The following is a 13081-nucleotide window of genomic DNA, read 5'->3' as shown; positions in this document are numbered from 1 at the left end:
AAAGAAGACTAACACATCAGCCAGCTTCTCTAAAACCCTGCTGCACCCAGCTGCTTGGCTCACAGGAGACCTGAGTTCTGGATTAACCAGTTTTACATAGCATAAAGCAATTATATGTTTATTCAGTTTTTGTCTTTGCAATTACGTTCATGATTAAATCTGACTTAATTCTATTCATAGAGGAGTAGAAGCTCTACAGATCTAAGCATGTCTTTAGTTTAACTTGGAAATACTTCCGTGATTTAGGGTGTTTGTGTGTGTGTGGTCCATTCAGATGACGAAATGAAAAATCAGTCTTTTGTACAGGTTTGGTTATAACTTGTGCTTGACAGGAAAAACCAGACCTGACATGCTGCTTTTTTTGTATAGGGCCTCCCCCCTGCCCTCAAGTAGAAAAAAAATTTTCCCCTAGTAAAGTGTTAGAAATACAGTGGCAGTGTGCGACAGGAACTGAAGTGGTTTGGTTCAGGAAAAATCAAGAGGAAAGAATCAGATTCCAGAATGAGGTAAATGATTTCTCCCCTTGTTAGAATAATTACAGAAAATTCACTCTGACGTAAAGTGCACAGCTTTAATATCCCACCACCACCTCACCTTTTTGTCCTGAGCTTTTCCACATTCAAGAGGAAAACAAACTGTTTTAATTCAGTAGAAGAAAAAGATATTAAGGCCGCCAGATGTACTCACTTTAGTTACAGAAGCTTAAGCAATCCTGAATACGCTGTCAAAACTGGGTGATTCCATTCCACCACTGTTAGAAAAATCTTCTTGGCTAGGAACAGAGCACAGAAGAAAATGAAAGTGCTTTCAACTCGAAAGGGAAAGAGAGAGCAAAGGAAATCACAGCTGTAAATAAAACATGCCCAGCAATAAAAATGCATGTGCCATATGTGCTGCTGAATACAGGAGCCTGCTGCAAGTCTTAACTCTATGTAAGGATTTTTTTCCACCCCCCTTTGCTATTTCTGCTAGAGGAGAAAAGCTTAGTGGCAAGGTTCAGCAGGAGCAATCTCAGGTGTCCATTTAAAAGTACAAATGAATTGTCGGGGCTTGAAGTCTTATGCTTTAACTTCTGGCTTTAAGAAAGTATAGCAAGTTTTTGGTAGGTTTTTTGTTTGTGTGCTTTTAACACTGAGCTGAAGAAGAAATGCAGGTCTTTCAGGGGTGACTGAGTCAAGTTTTGGATATCTTATTTAAAGACTAATTAGAGCTGGCAGCATAAATGTAGTATTTCTTTAGATGCTGATCTTGGCTATGTTCTGTGCATCAAATCGACCTCTCCAGTATCTGAGCAGTGGTCTGTTCACAGTCTTAATTTATGTTCACAGCAACTTGCTTTGTAAAGGAGGGGCACTTAGACACAGGGATTAAAGCTTTAAGGAGGTATTAAGTCTCCAAACTAGAGATGAATGATGAAATTTTTGAACCTTCTCGTAGATATCTACAGATTCCTTAAAATTCATTCCTACATTTTTTTGCTTGAGGCAGAATAGCAAATTTCATCAGGTTCAACTTCAAGTAAATAATAGAAGTGTAAATACAAAGCCTGTTGTTATACGACAGTAACAAGCATTGGCTTAAAAACTTGTTAGGCTGCTGACCTTGTCAAAAGATTGCTCTTAATGAAAAAGCAAGTGTGACAGTAATGGCGGAGGATTTCTGAAGGTGTTCAGAGAAGTTTTGTTCCTCCTCACAGGTTAAGTGTTTTTGCCTCAAGCCAGGGGCTGCAAGGAGGTTCTGACAGGCTTTCTGATCTGGAAATCACAGAGAAATAGGAGAAGAAAGGAGTGCTGTCATAGTTGCTGGTCACTTCAGGGAAAAATAACTAAATGGCTCTATCTTATATATATAGACTAAAAAAAGGTAGGTAACTCTGAAAGAAGGATATTTTTCCTTTTCCTACAAGGGGAAGCATTCTAGGAAAGAGTTGATGCAAACTTTTTTCTTTTATTTTGTTTTTCTTGATGTATTAAGGCGTTCTTGGCACTTTTTTTCCCCTTTATTTCAGCATTAGTGCTTTGGAAATTATTGCCATGTGTCTAAACAAAGCAACAGTCTTTGTTTGCAAGCGTAAAATAATGAAGTTTATTTAGGTGTGATCATTTTGAATGGCAGTTTCTATACAGTTTTGAAATTGCTGAAAGGAATTCAGTAAATGTTCTCTTTGTGCTACAGAGACTTCTATTTTTCAGCAGGAGAGGTATAATTTACAGAGTGAATATAACCCTGGGTTAAGGCTGTTACTTTCTGATGCACTCCCTAGAGCACGACAAAAGCTTGGTGGTGTACACTTGACATCCTGATTGTATATATGAACCTGTCTTTAAGAAAGTAAAGAAAACAAAAATCTTTCTGGTCTGTGATATAATGTGAGCAGTGATTGCTAGAAATATTCCAGGTATAAGACTGTGCACAGAATAAAAAGGCTTTTAGCACAAGATGGATGGGACAACAACACTTATTAGTGATTATTGCTCTAAAGTTGACTTCTCAATAGAATTTGGGGACTTGCTTAAGGAACCCAAATGGTTACTCTTACAGTGTCAGAGGAAAATACATGGTAAGCATGATCAGGTGCACTCTTTACTAAAAGGGTTATGAGTTTTAGATATGCTGCACAAGAGTGAAAGTTGCTTGTCACTGAGTTTGATTGTCTGAGAAAGGAAAATAATGGGAACCTATTGGAAGGTTTTCCTTGCACCAGTGCAGGCTGATTGTTAGTGTTTGGCAGAGCCTCATGTTAAATGATGCTGGTCAGCAGGAACTTATTCACTGAGTGGAACAGGGCTCTGTCCGCTCTGCTGTTTTGATTAATTTCTAACTAACATGCACATCAATTTTCAACAGAAATGAAATCACACAACATTTATTCAGAGAACGTTGCAATCTGGAAGACTATGTGTTTCAAATGATCTTTTGTAGCCTGGAGTTAGTATTTGGTAAGTTACAAAGATGCTGGTAACATTAATGAGTTTTAGATTTTTATTATGTGTTCTTGGTGCCAGTTTCTTAGGTGCATCACTCAACACCCAGATTAGTATAATTGCTGTCAGTATTGGAGCTTCTCTAACATGGATGTGATCCAAATTTAATTCCTGGAAAGGCAGCTCCTTGCCTGATCCATAAAGTTAAAGCAGCAAATGGAAATCTTCTCTTTAGCTCTCCTCCCTTTAACTTTTTAAACACAAACTCCTTGATTTTCCTCCTATTTGTATCTTCTTTCTCTTTTTCTCATCATTAACAGGTGATATAATCTTGATAACAGTATAAAATTGATGAAGTATGGCCCACCTTTACTGGCTAAAATGGCAATTACAGAGCAGAAAAGTCCCAATGTCTATTAAGTATAAGACTGCCCTGCTAATGACTACTATTTCCTAGTGTAATTCTTCTGGAAGGCTTGGGGAAAAAAGACAAATTAAGTGCTGGCTGTCAAATGTTATTTTATGATCTTGTGCTTCAGGACATATTGTGTGAATCTCTTCACAATAGTTTGAGGCAAGTGTGTGCCACCCAAAATGTGAAGGACTGGTTGACCCACTGCAGTGTTATTATTGCCATGTCATAGTCTCAGTTCTGCTGCTGCTCTGTCTATTCATCAGCAGTAATATTACATGCATTAGACTGTGGCTTCAGATGTTTAGTCATTAGTTATCCCTAACTCAGCCAGCAAGAGCTGCTGTGTGCTGCATCTCCCATGAGGGACAGCTTCATGTTGGGTAAAGGGTACAACTCTACCATGTTATCCCTGACCTCTCTGCAACTCCACCTGTTTTTCCATTGAGGTTCTTAAGTAGTGATCAAATCCTTTACGCATGTAAAGCTCTCGCTTTGGTTAGTGAGATGCTTATTGGACTGTGGAACTTTTGGCTGCAATTTAAAACTAAAGATTCTGAAGAAATCCTGCTAAAGTAAGAGGCAGTACAGAATGCGGTGTGTTGCTGATCACAGTGCTTGTTTATGTGCAGAGTAAAGAAATCACCCTTTTGTCTGTAATAAAAGCACCCTGATTCAACGAGTTCTGAATAGGTGATACATAATAATAAATCTTACAGAGCGGAAGAGTAGATTTTTTTATGGAAGATAAACACTGGAACAGAGGGAAGGAGTATAACACAATTTATAGAAGTTGCAGCTCTTTCAGGGTTTGACTATACTCCTCTGTATTTCTTTAGATCCCCCAAAATATTATGCCTATTAATCATGAATATGTGATTAAAATATACAAATATAAGACCTGCTTTCTTCCATAACCACAGACTTGAAGTCACTACACAGTGCTAATATTTCATTGTGTGAATACAATAAACATAACGAAACAGGGAGATGAATCATGCAAGGTATGTCTCATCTTACACTTGCACAGCATGGTGGTACTCTACCTTAATCCTTTGATTGAAGTACTGTGTTATGCATCACCTCCAGATTCTGCTGGGCCGGAATGCTCAGTGCAGTCTTTACATTACACAATCCAGAAACAGTGAATTTCTTATTAAAATAGCAGAGGCAGAGTTTTAAGACATATGTGTCGTTTTTTCTAAACTCTGTGTGTTTACATATATAACCCCATGTTCAGAGGTTTGCTACCTCCCTTGTTCAGTAGAACCAGGAGAAAGACAGGAAAATAAAGAAGGAAATAATAGGTGGTTATCAGTATCTTTTATGGTTTTATTCCATATAAAAACCTACGCTTCCTCAAATAAAATGCTTGCTTTTGTCTTTGTATCACTTCCATAGAATCAGCCAGGTTCGACAAGACCTTTAAGATTCTGAAGTCCAACCGTTAACCCCAGAACTGCCAAGTCCACCACTAAACCATGTCACTAAGGGCCTTTTTGTACAACACCGATCAATTTCAAATAAGAACTACCAACAATGGAATCTGTGGGAAAAGCTAATTGTTTTTTTTTCTTTTTCCAAAAATATTCTTCCCTTAAATAGTTGTTCGGGTCATGTCAGAATGCTGCCAAGGTTGGCATATATGAGAGCCAAAATCGTGGGGACAGAAGTTTTTGGCACAATTCTTAGTACTAGTCCTGGTAGCATGCAACTTTGTTTTTGTTGTTAAAGCCTTGTATTCACAAGCTCCTTCAGACAATCAAATGAGGATCAGTAGTAGCACTGTTCACTGTACAGTATAAAATGATGATGAGTCTGAAGTGCCAATACATGCATTCAATATTAAATCTCGCTGCTGGGTTTATGCCTAAGCATGATCTGATTGAAGTAAGTGGCAGGTTCCTTTGCCTCATTGGGAACACATTCAGGTACTACTTATGCAATAATAGAATGATGAAAACAATCAACAGTTGGTTGTAACTGCATGTAACTGTGTGGAAGAAATAAATCAAACAGACACTTAAAGAATTTCCTTTTCTTAAAAGAAGAAAGCTATTGAGATACTGATAGGTATGAGCCTGTCATTCATTTGGTGCCCGTTAAGAGTTTTGCCTGCAGCCTCATGGAGGAAACTTCCAATTCATGGAAACAAAACATCAGTATATAAAATATAAGGCTATTCTCAGCCAGGGTCATTTTGTGTAAACAAAAATCTGGTGGAAGGATTGTATTCTGATTATATTTCATATTATGGATCCAGAGTAAAGCCACTGTCAGAGTTGAAAGTATGATGTATGAGGTTTTTCAAAGCTGTAAGCCTAGATGTCCCAATCAGTGTCACTCAGAACTGAGAAGGATAGATACCTAAGCTGCTTATTTAGCTTTGGAAAACTTAAGCATTTATGCTTAAATGGACACAAGAATAAAAAAAATAGCACAAGTTGTGACAAGGGTTGTTACCTCCTCCTGCATCCTCTGCTCTGTCTTGTAATTAAGTAGCGTGTATACCCGCTCCTCTGCTATTGGTGGATTTTTTCAGACATTGGTTTTCAAATTAAAGACAAAATAATCTAGAAAGTGATAAAATTACTTAGTGCCAGAGTTGGGAGTTACTCAGACTGGCCTATCCTCAGCACCTCAGTACCATTCAGCTAGGCTTCAAAGTGAAGTGAAACTCACTGAGAGGTACCGGTACCATTGCATCTAAATTACTTTTAAAAAGACAGCTGAAAGCCTGATTTAGAGTTTTTGGTGTGAAGATGGAAGGTATGCTCTCCTTCTCCCACTTATATTAAGGGGAATGTATTTCTCTTGCTGATTGCCATAGTTTCTGGATGTAGGTAGGATGGATGGTCCAAAGTAGTTACCAACTCAAACACTATTCTGGATCCTGCTGGTCAGGAAAGTCCCCGTACTGACTGTGCATGAAACTTAAATACTATGGTTTTCTTCACCTCAGTTCACTACATTATGAGACTTTGATGCTGTATCTTAACAAGATAATAGAAACCTACTTTTCACTGCTTTAGAATTAGCAGATGGAAAATATATCTACTGTGTGTTCTATTTTAGACATGATTTGATAAATGCATTTTACTTATCCTTTGTTGTAGACAGTATTAAAACTTGCTGGTGCAATAAATTGAAGCTATCTTAATACAGTCCTTGCTTTAGGAAATTTCTCTAGGGTTCATAATATTTCTAGGAAGCTAAACATATGGTTATTTTATGACATGAAGAAAGAAAATGAGGTCTCAGCCCCTCTTGAATCTTGTGTCTTGTCAATAAATTCATACTGGTTTGAATGTGCTTCATGTTTTATGATTTACTTGCTGAGCTTGTGATGTCTTTTGCTAAGTAGAAGGTTTTGTGTTATGGGTGCAAAATACTGAATTTGATTAGTCATGTTATTTTGTGTAGCTATGATTTTATCCCTACAACAACTATTATAGAATCATAGAGTAGTTAGGGTTGGAAAGGACCTTATGATCATCTAGTTCCAGCCCCCCTGCCATGGACAGGGACACCTCATGCTAAACCATGTCATCCAAGGCTCTGTCCAACCTGGCCTTATTGAGAAGAAGCACTCTGAGAAACAGGAAGCTCTGTATCAATAATCATAACTAAACAGCAAAATGACTTTGTGAAGTGTGCAGAACTTGGACAAACTTGGTGGTTTTGGTGGGTTGCAGGGATATCTCACATGAGCAAATACATGTAATTGTGTGTTGGGAGGGAATTGAGGAGGTTGCATGCAGGTGAACAAGAAGTCTGTATCTCCTACAGGGCATCTCTGGGTGACCATGAAGTGGTCTGAGGGGAAGAGAAAGATGATCTCTTAGGATCCATCCTTTAATGAATGCTTCTGTCTCCCCTAACCATGTAGGAAGGTGCCGTGTAAAAAGCAATGCTGACTATGCCAGGGACACTGCATGTGGTGACACTTTATTGCAGCCTTACAGCTCAGTCATGGGTCCCTTTTGGCAGTGCTGATTTGCTTAAGTGTGGTTGTCTAAGGTATTGATCTACCATCAAGCCAGGTTATTGAGGTAGCTCCCATAACTCATCTGTGCTTCCAGATTCTTTGCAATTTCAGTCTTACTGGTTTTGAAGTTCTCATCACTGTCACAACAGAAGAAAGTACTAAAAATGAATGACACTGAAGTTCTGAAGAAGAAAATATTTTCGAAGAAGTACCAGGGGAGCATGTGTATGGCTTTTGGCAGTGTTCCCAGCACTACTTTTTAATACATAGTATAACATTAGGTTTCACACAGTTCAGTTTAAAAGCTAGGTGGCCCAATTTAACAAGCATGCAGAGCGGTGGAAGGTATCTGAGTTTAAGACTCAAACTTGAGTATTCATCCTTTCTCTTCACAGAGCTGAACCTTCTAAAATTCACAGCCTTTTAAAAAATGGATGTTGAATGGAAGGAGAGAAGGGAAGGAAGTTTTGTACCATATAGTTAGTTCTTCGTGAGACTTGTTATAGTCGACTTAATATAGAAATATTTTCTCTACCTTTTTGCTTACTATCGAGTAACTTTATCTTACTTCAACTCATGTATTCTTAAGTTGTTAGCAGTGGTTTAGGCTAATGATCTCTTTCATTTTGAGGAAAGCCTGTAAGTGCCAACTAATCCGAGCCATTCAGGTGACTAATCAAAACCTCCGATGTTGAAGAAAACTCCAAGTATTCCACACGTAAATAGATCTACCTTTAAAGAATCAGATTCATCTGTATTTCTTTCAAGGAAGAAGTGAGAGAAGTATTTCTAGTTTTGAAACTGTAGATATCAAGTTTTAGTTCAGAGAACTGTTTTATTGCTGGTAAAATCAGTATTTTATACAATGTACAGTGATACTTCAGGGGTATCTGTCTGTCTGCACATTCAACGATAATGTGCATGCGTGTGTGTATGCATGTGTATGTATGATTTGTACATGCATGCGCACACACAACATACAAGCTAAACACTTGTTTATCAATGGAAGTTATCCATAAGATGGGATAAACAGACATCAGTTGCGGATAAAAGGAACAATTCTTTTTCACTTTTCTTAGGCATGTTGGACCTAATAAGAAACTGGAATACTAATAGCTGGACTTGGAAAAGAGCTACTTCCTCAGGGTACATCTGAAGTACCTTTTCTTTACACCTCAGTGAAGAAAACTCTCTTCTGAAGTATTTTCTGCAATGACAATGTAATCATTACAGTTGCAATAACACAACTGAAAAGGCAACTTTTGGCAGAAAGGAATGTAAATATTTTGTGACTTCTTTTAGCTATATATTCATACAACACCTTTGTACTGTAGATGATTTGTCTTTACTATCTATTAAGGTCCCTCCCAACCCCAACTGTTTTATAATTCTATGATCTGTATAATGCAGGAATAGATGTTTCGTTAGAATTTGTATATATTTTTAAAGAAGTCACCTATAAAGCAAAAATACCCGTGGTAAGAGAAGAATTTCACTTGGTTTTGTAACAGGAGTGTTCATCAAATGGAGGAATGATTTGAAAAGCTTTGGGTAAAAACCTTTTTGGCAAATGAATTGAAGAGTGGGAAGTAGTGTGCTAAAAGTGGGTGAAAATTATTAGTAGCTTGAAACAGAGAGAAGTTTGTCTGCTCAGTGCTCTCCTCTGCCTTCTGGTTCGTCTTTAGCTTTTTGCAATTTTTTCGCTTGCTTTCAGCATTCAGTGTTATCTGTTGGGGTAGCTATAGAAATAGAGAAGAAAGATGGTTTTTGCCCCTGGTTAGCCAGGAGAACTCATAATGCTGTATCATTCCAATAGCTGCTTGCGTGTAGGCAATAAGTGTACAGTAGAACCCATTTTGTTATTAATCATTTGCTGGAGCCAGCACACTGCTACAGCATGAGCTATTCAGAGGCATAAACTGCATAATATTTACTGTAATAAATCAATCTGTACCAGGTACCCTAAGGGATCCCAGACCTCTGGAGGAGATCCAAGAGATTCTAAGTAAGACATCTTACAAATCTACTGGTAGCTGAAAAATAAGGGAAGAAAAGTTACTAGTGACAAATATGTGAGGCATATAGAGATGATTTATTATGCTGGTGCTATGTATGCTCATGAAAAGAATCTGATTTTCATTTAAGATGTTTTTAGGTCTATGATGGACTACGGCAAGGGAAAGCATATTTGAGGTTCAGCTTGTAGCAAAAGAAACCCATTCAGTCGTCTGATTTACTATATACGGCAATGTTGCATAGCATATCTGTTAGAATAAACAATTATGAGTAAAAATGGCACATAAAAAGCAGCAGCATAAGATTAAAAGTGTAATGTGCTTACACAGTGTAAGCTTGAGTCTTTTTCTTATCTTAGGTGGAAAGGGCTGAAACACAAACTGGTTAATTTTTTTTGGGTTTTTTTACTTAGTACTCTTACACTCACAAGCACCCCTGGAAAGGGTGTTAAAAGATGACATTTAAATCTGTGAAGTCGCTCATCTTGGAATGCCAGAATTAATTAAGGTTTCCTTTGGATCTTAATCTTTCCACCTTGTTCGGGTCATTTGTGAAATAGGCTTTTATCATACGGTACTATAGTCTGTTTTCCCCTTTCTCTTCAGACAGATCCTTATCTGTCTCACTGCCCTTTGCCTTCTCTCTGGACTGCAGCATTCTTGTCCAAGTCTCCTCCCTGAATTCTCATCCCATCCATCTTAGCCGATCTGTCTCCTTTTTTCTTATATCGCTATTTTGCTCTTCTGTCCTCAGTCCTTCCATCATTCTTCCTGTGCAGTTTTCTCTGTCCAATTACTTCCTTCACACTGGCATAATTTTTGGAAGCATTTCTCTCTCCCCCTTTCACACCAGTCCTGTGACCAGTCTATGCTATTCTGATCTGATTACCAATCCCACTGACTTGTTCTACTTTATTTTCTCTTCTGCATTCTAAATGCTAGGATCCCTTTTCTGCTCTTTGATTCACAGTCTTAGCCTCCCTTCCCTGTGAATCTTAGTCTCTGTGTAATCTTATTTCTTGCCATTACAAATTAATACAGTTTTTGATACAGATGTGTGGCAATACCAGTTTAACACATTCCAGCCACTTCAGCAGCCATTGCTCTTTGTCCCCACTCCTGTGCTGCTGACTCTTGAGAGAGCTGATGAGGATCTAAAATCATAGAATCATAGAATAGTTGGTGTTGGAAAGGACCTTAAGATCATCTGGTTCCAACCCCCTGCCATGGTCCAGGGATGCTCCATCTCTTGTTTTTGAGCACAGGTGAGTTCAAAAGAGAAGGCTCAGGAGAGACCTAAGAGCAGCCTTCCAATAACTGAAGGAGGCCTACAAGAAATCTGGAGAGGGACTTTTTACAAGGGCAGATAGTGACAGGACAAGGGAGAGTGTCTTTAAACTGACAGAGGGAGATTTAGATTAGATGTTAGGAAGGAATTCTTCCCTGTGAGAGTGCTGAGGCGCTGGCACAGGGTGCCCAGAGAAGCTGTGGCTGCCCCATCCCTGGCAGTGTTCAAGGCCAGGCTGGACAGGGCTTGGAGCAACCTGGTCTAGTGGAAGGTGTCCCTGCCTGTGGCAGGGGGTTGGAACCGGATGAGCTTTAAGGTCCCTTACAACCCAAACCAGTCTGGGATTCTATGATTTCTATGATTTCAGATAAGCAGTTCACAGTGTTATGCAACAATGTGCAATTTGTTAGCAGAAGTGGGGAGGCATTATGTTCCTTCCCACCAGCCAGAGGCACAGGGACAGGAATTCTTTAGCAACTTCTGTCACAGCAGCTCCTGTATCATAAAAATTATGCACTCAGATTAGGGAGTCTGTGGCCTGGACTGTCAGTGCTTTTGCAGCTGGTACCCAGGCAGCAAGGAGGAAATTGCTTGTGTCAGAGGCAGACAGGTGAAGAATGAGCTACTTAAAAAAGTACGGGTTCTGTGGAAAAATTAGCCAAGAAAAAATATTTCCCCTGGACCTTCTCCGAATTGTTCAGGAAGAACAGAATGTCATCCAGTGAGATATCACCATCAGGGCAGAGACCTCAGGCTGGAGCCGTAATTGTACTTTTTCTGCTCACGAGTGCTTGAGTTTAGAATCTTTTTTTTTTTTTAAATATAGCACATATTTTTGATTCAATTATTTCTGTAGAGATTTTCAGTTATTAATATTTTCGAGAAACTCATAAGAAAAATTCAGCAAAAATTAAACCACATTTGTGCCAGAGGAATACATCAGTGGTGGTGTAGTAATCACTAGTCACACGCTAGACAGAGAGTTTACTGCATGAAAGCTGTATTCAGTTATCATGTATCAAAATAGGTAACTGCAGGTTGATGTCTGAGCAGATACTTTTAAAGTGAGAGATCCATTTACTGTAGTGAAAACATGAGCGGCATGTTTGCCATTCTCAGCCAGATTCTCTCATGTCTCCCTGACTCATCTTCTCTTTCTATTCCTACCATTGTTCTTTAATCCATCACAAAAATCTGCTTTTTGCAGCTACATTATGTAATACAAATGCTATTCCCAATATTGTCAGTTAACTGTAGGGCACGTTCTCTCTAAAAGAGATTCTAAAATCCCATCAGTCTCACCTTTGTGCCTGGCAAGATGCTCCTGGAAAGCATGTTAAAGCACATGAAAAACAATGAGCTGGCTGGTGACAGCCAACATGGCTTTACAAAGGGGAAATCCTGCCTGACCAATTTGGTGGCCTTCTGTCATGAGGCTACAGAACTGATGGGTAGGGGCAAAGCAGCTGACTTCATCTACCTGGACGACATCCTTGTCTCTAAACTGATCAGACATAAACATCCATTTGGTGTTTGGACCACTCAGTGGATAAAGAATTGGCTGGGTGGCCTCATGCAGAGAGTTGTGGTCAACAGCTCAGTGTCCAGCTGGAGATAGGTAATGAGTGGTGTCCTTCTGGGGTTGGTGTAGGGACCGATCCTGTTCAACATGGACATTGGGATCGAGTGCACCCTCAGCAAATTTGCCAATGATGCCAAGCTGTGTGGTTTGGTTGATACGCGGCAGGGAAGGAATGCCATCTAGACGGACCTTGACATGCTTGAGAAGTGGGACCATGCCAACCTCATGAAGTTCAACCAAGCCAAGTGCAAGGTCTTACACCTGGGCCAGGCCAATTAGAGCACAGCTACAGGTTGGGTGGAGAAGAGATTCAGAGCAGCCTGAGGAAAAGGACTTGGAGGTGTTGGTCTATAAGAAACTGAACATGACCCAGCTTCAGTGTGCACTCACAGCCCAGAAATCACCCATGTGCTGGGCTGCATCAAAAAGGGGCATGACCAGCAGGTCAAAGGAGGTGATCCTGCCCCTCTACTCTGCTCTCATGAGACTCCATTTGTAGTCCACTTGGTTATGTATAAGGAAGAAGTTCTTTACTGTGAGGGTAGTGAAAGAAGTGACAAATGCTTCATCCCTGGCAGTGTTCAAGGCCAGGCTGGACGGCAAATTGGGCGACACGATCTAGGGTGAGGCGTCTCTGCCCATGGCAGGGGGTTGGAACTGGATGATCTTAAGGTCCTTTCCAACCCAAACCATTCTATGATTCTATATTAGAACTTAAATCCTTGAACAGTAGCATCATTTTTGTATGGGAGTCCTTTTCATGGCGCATCCTCTTTCTTTATGTGGCTCATTATACATAATTTGAGCATTGCTTTTAAGAACGGCCATATGGTGTCAATAAATAAGTCTTTAGAGGCTTTCAGTTATCTTCT

The sequence above is a fragment of the Psittacula echo genome (assembly GCF_963264785.1).
Source record: "Psittacula echo genome assembly, chromosome: 2".
NCBI classification, from domain to species: domain Eukaryota; kingdom Metazoa; phylum Chordata; class Aves; order Psittaciformes; family Psittacidae; genus Psittacula; species Psittacula echo.
The sequence above is the reverse complement of the archived record's forward strand: the minus strand, read 5'-3'. Positions refer to the sequence as shown.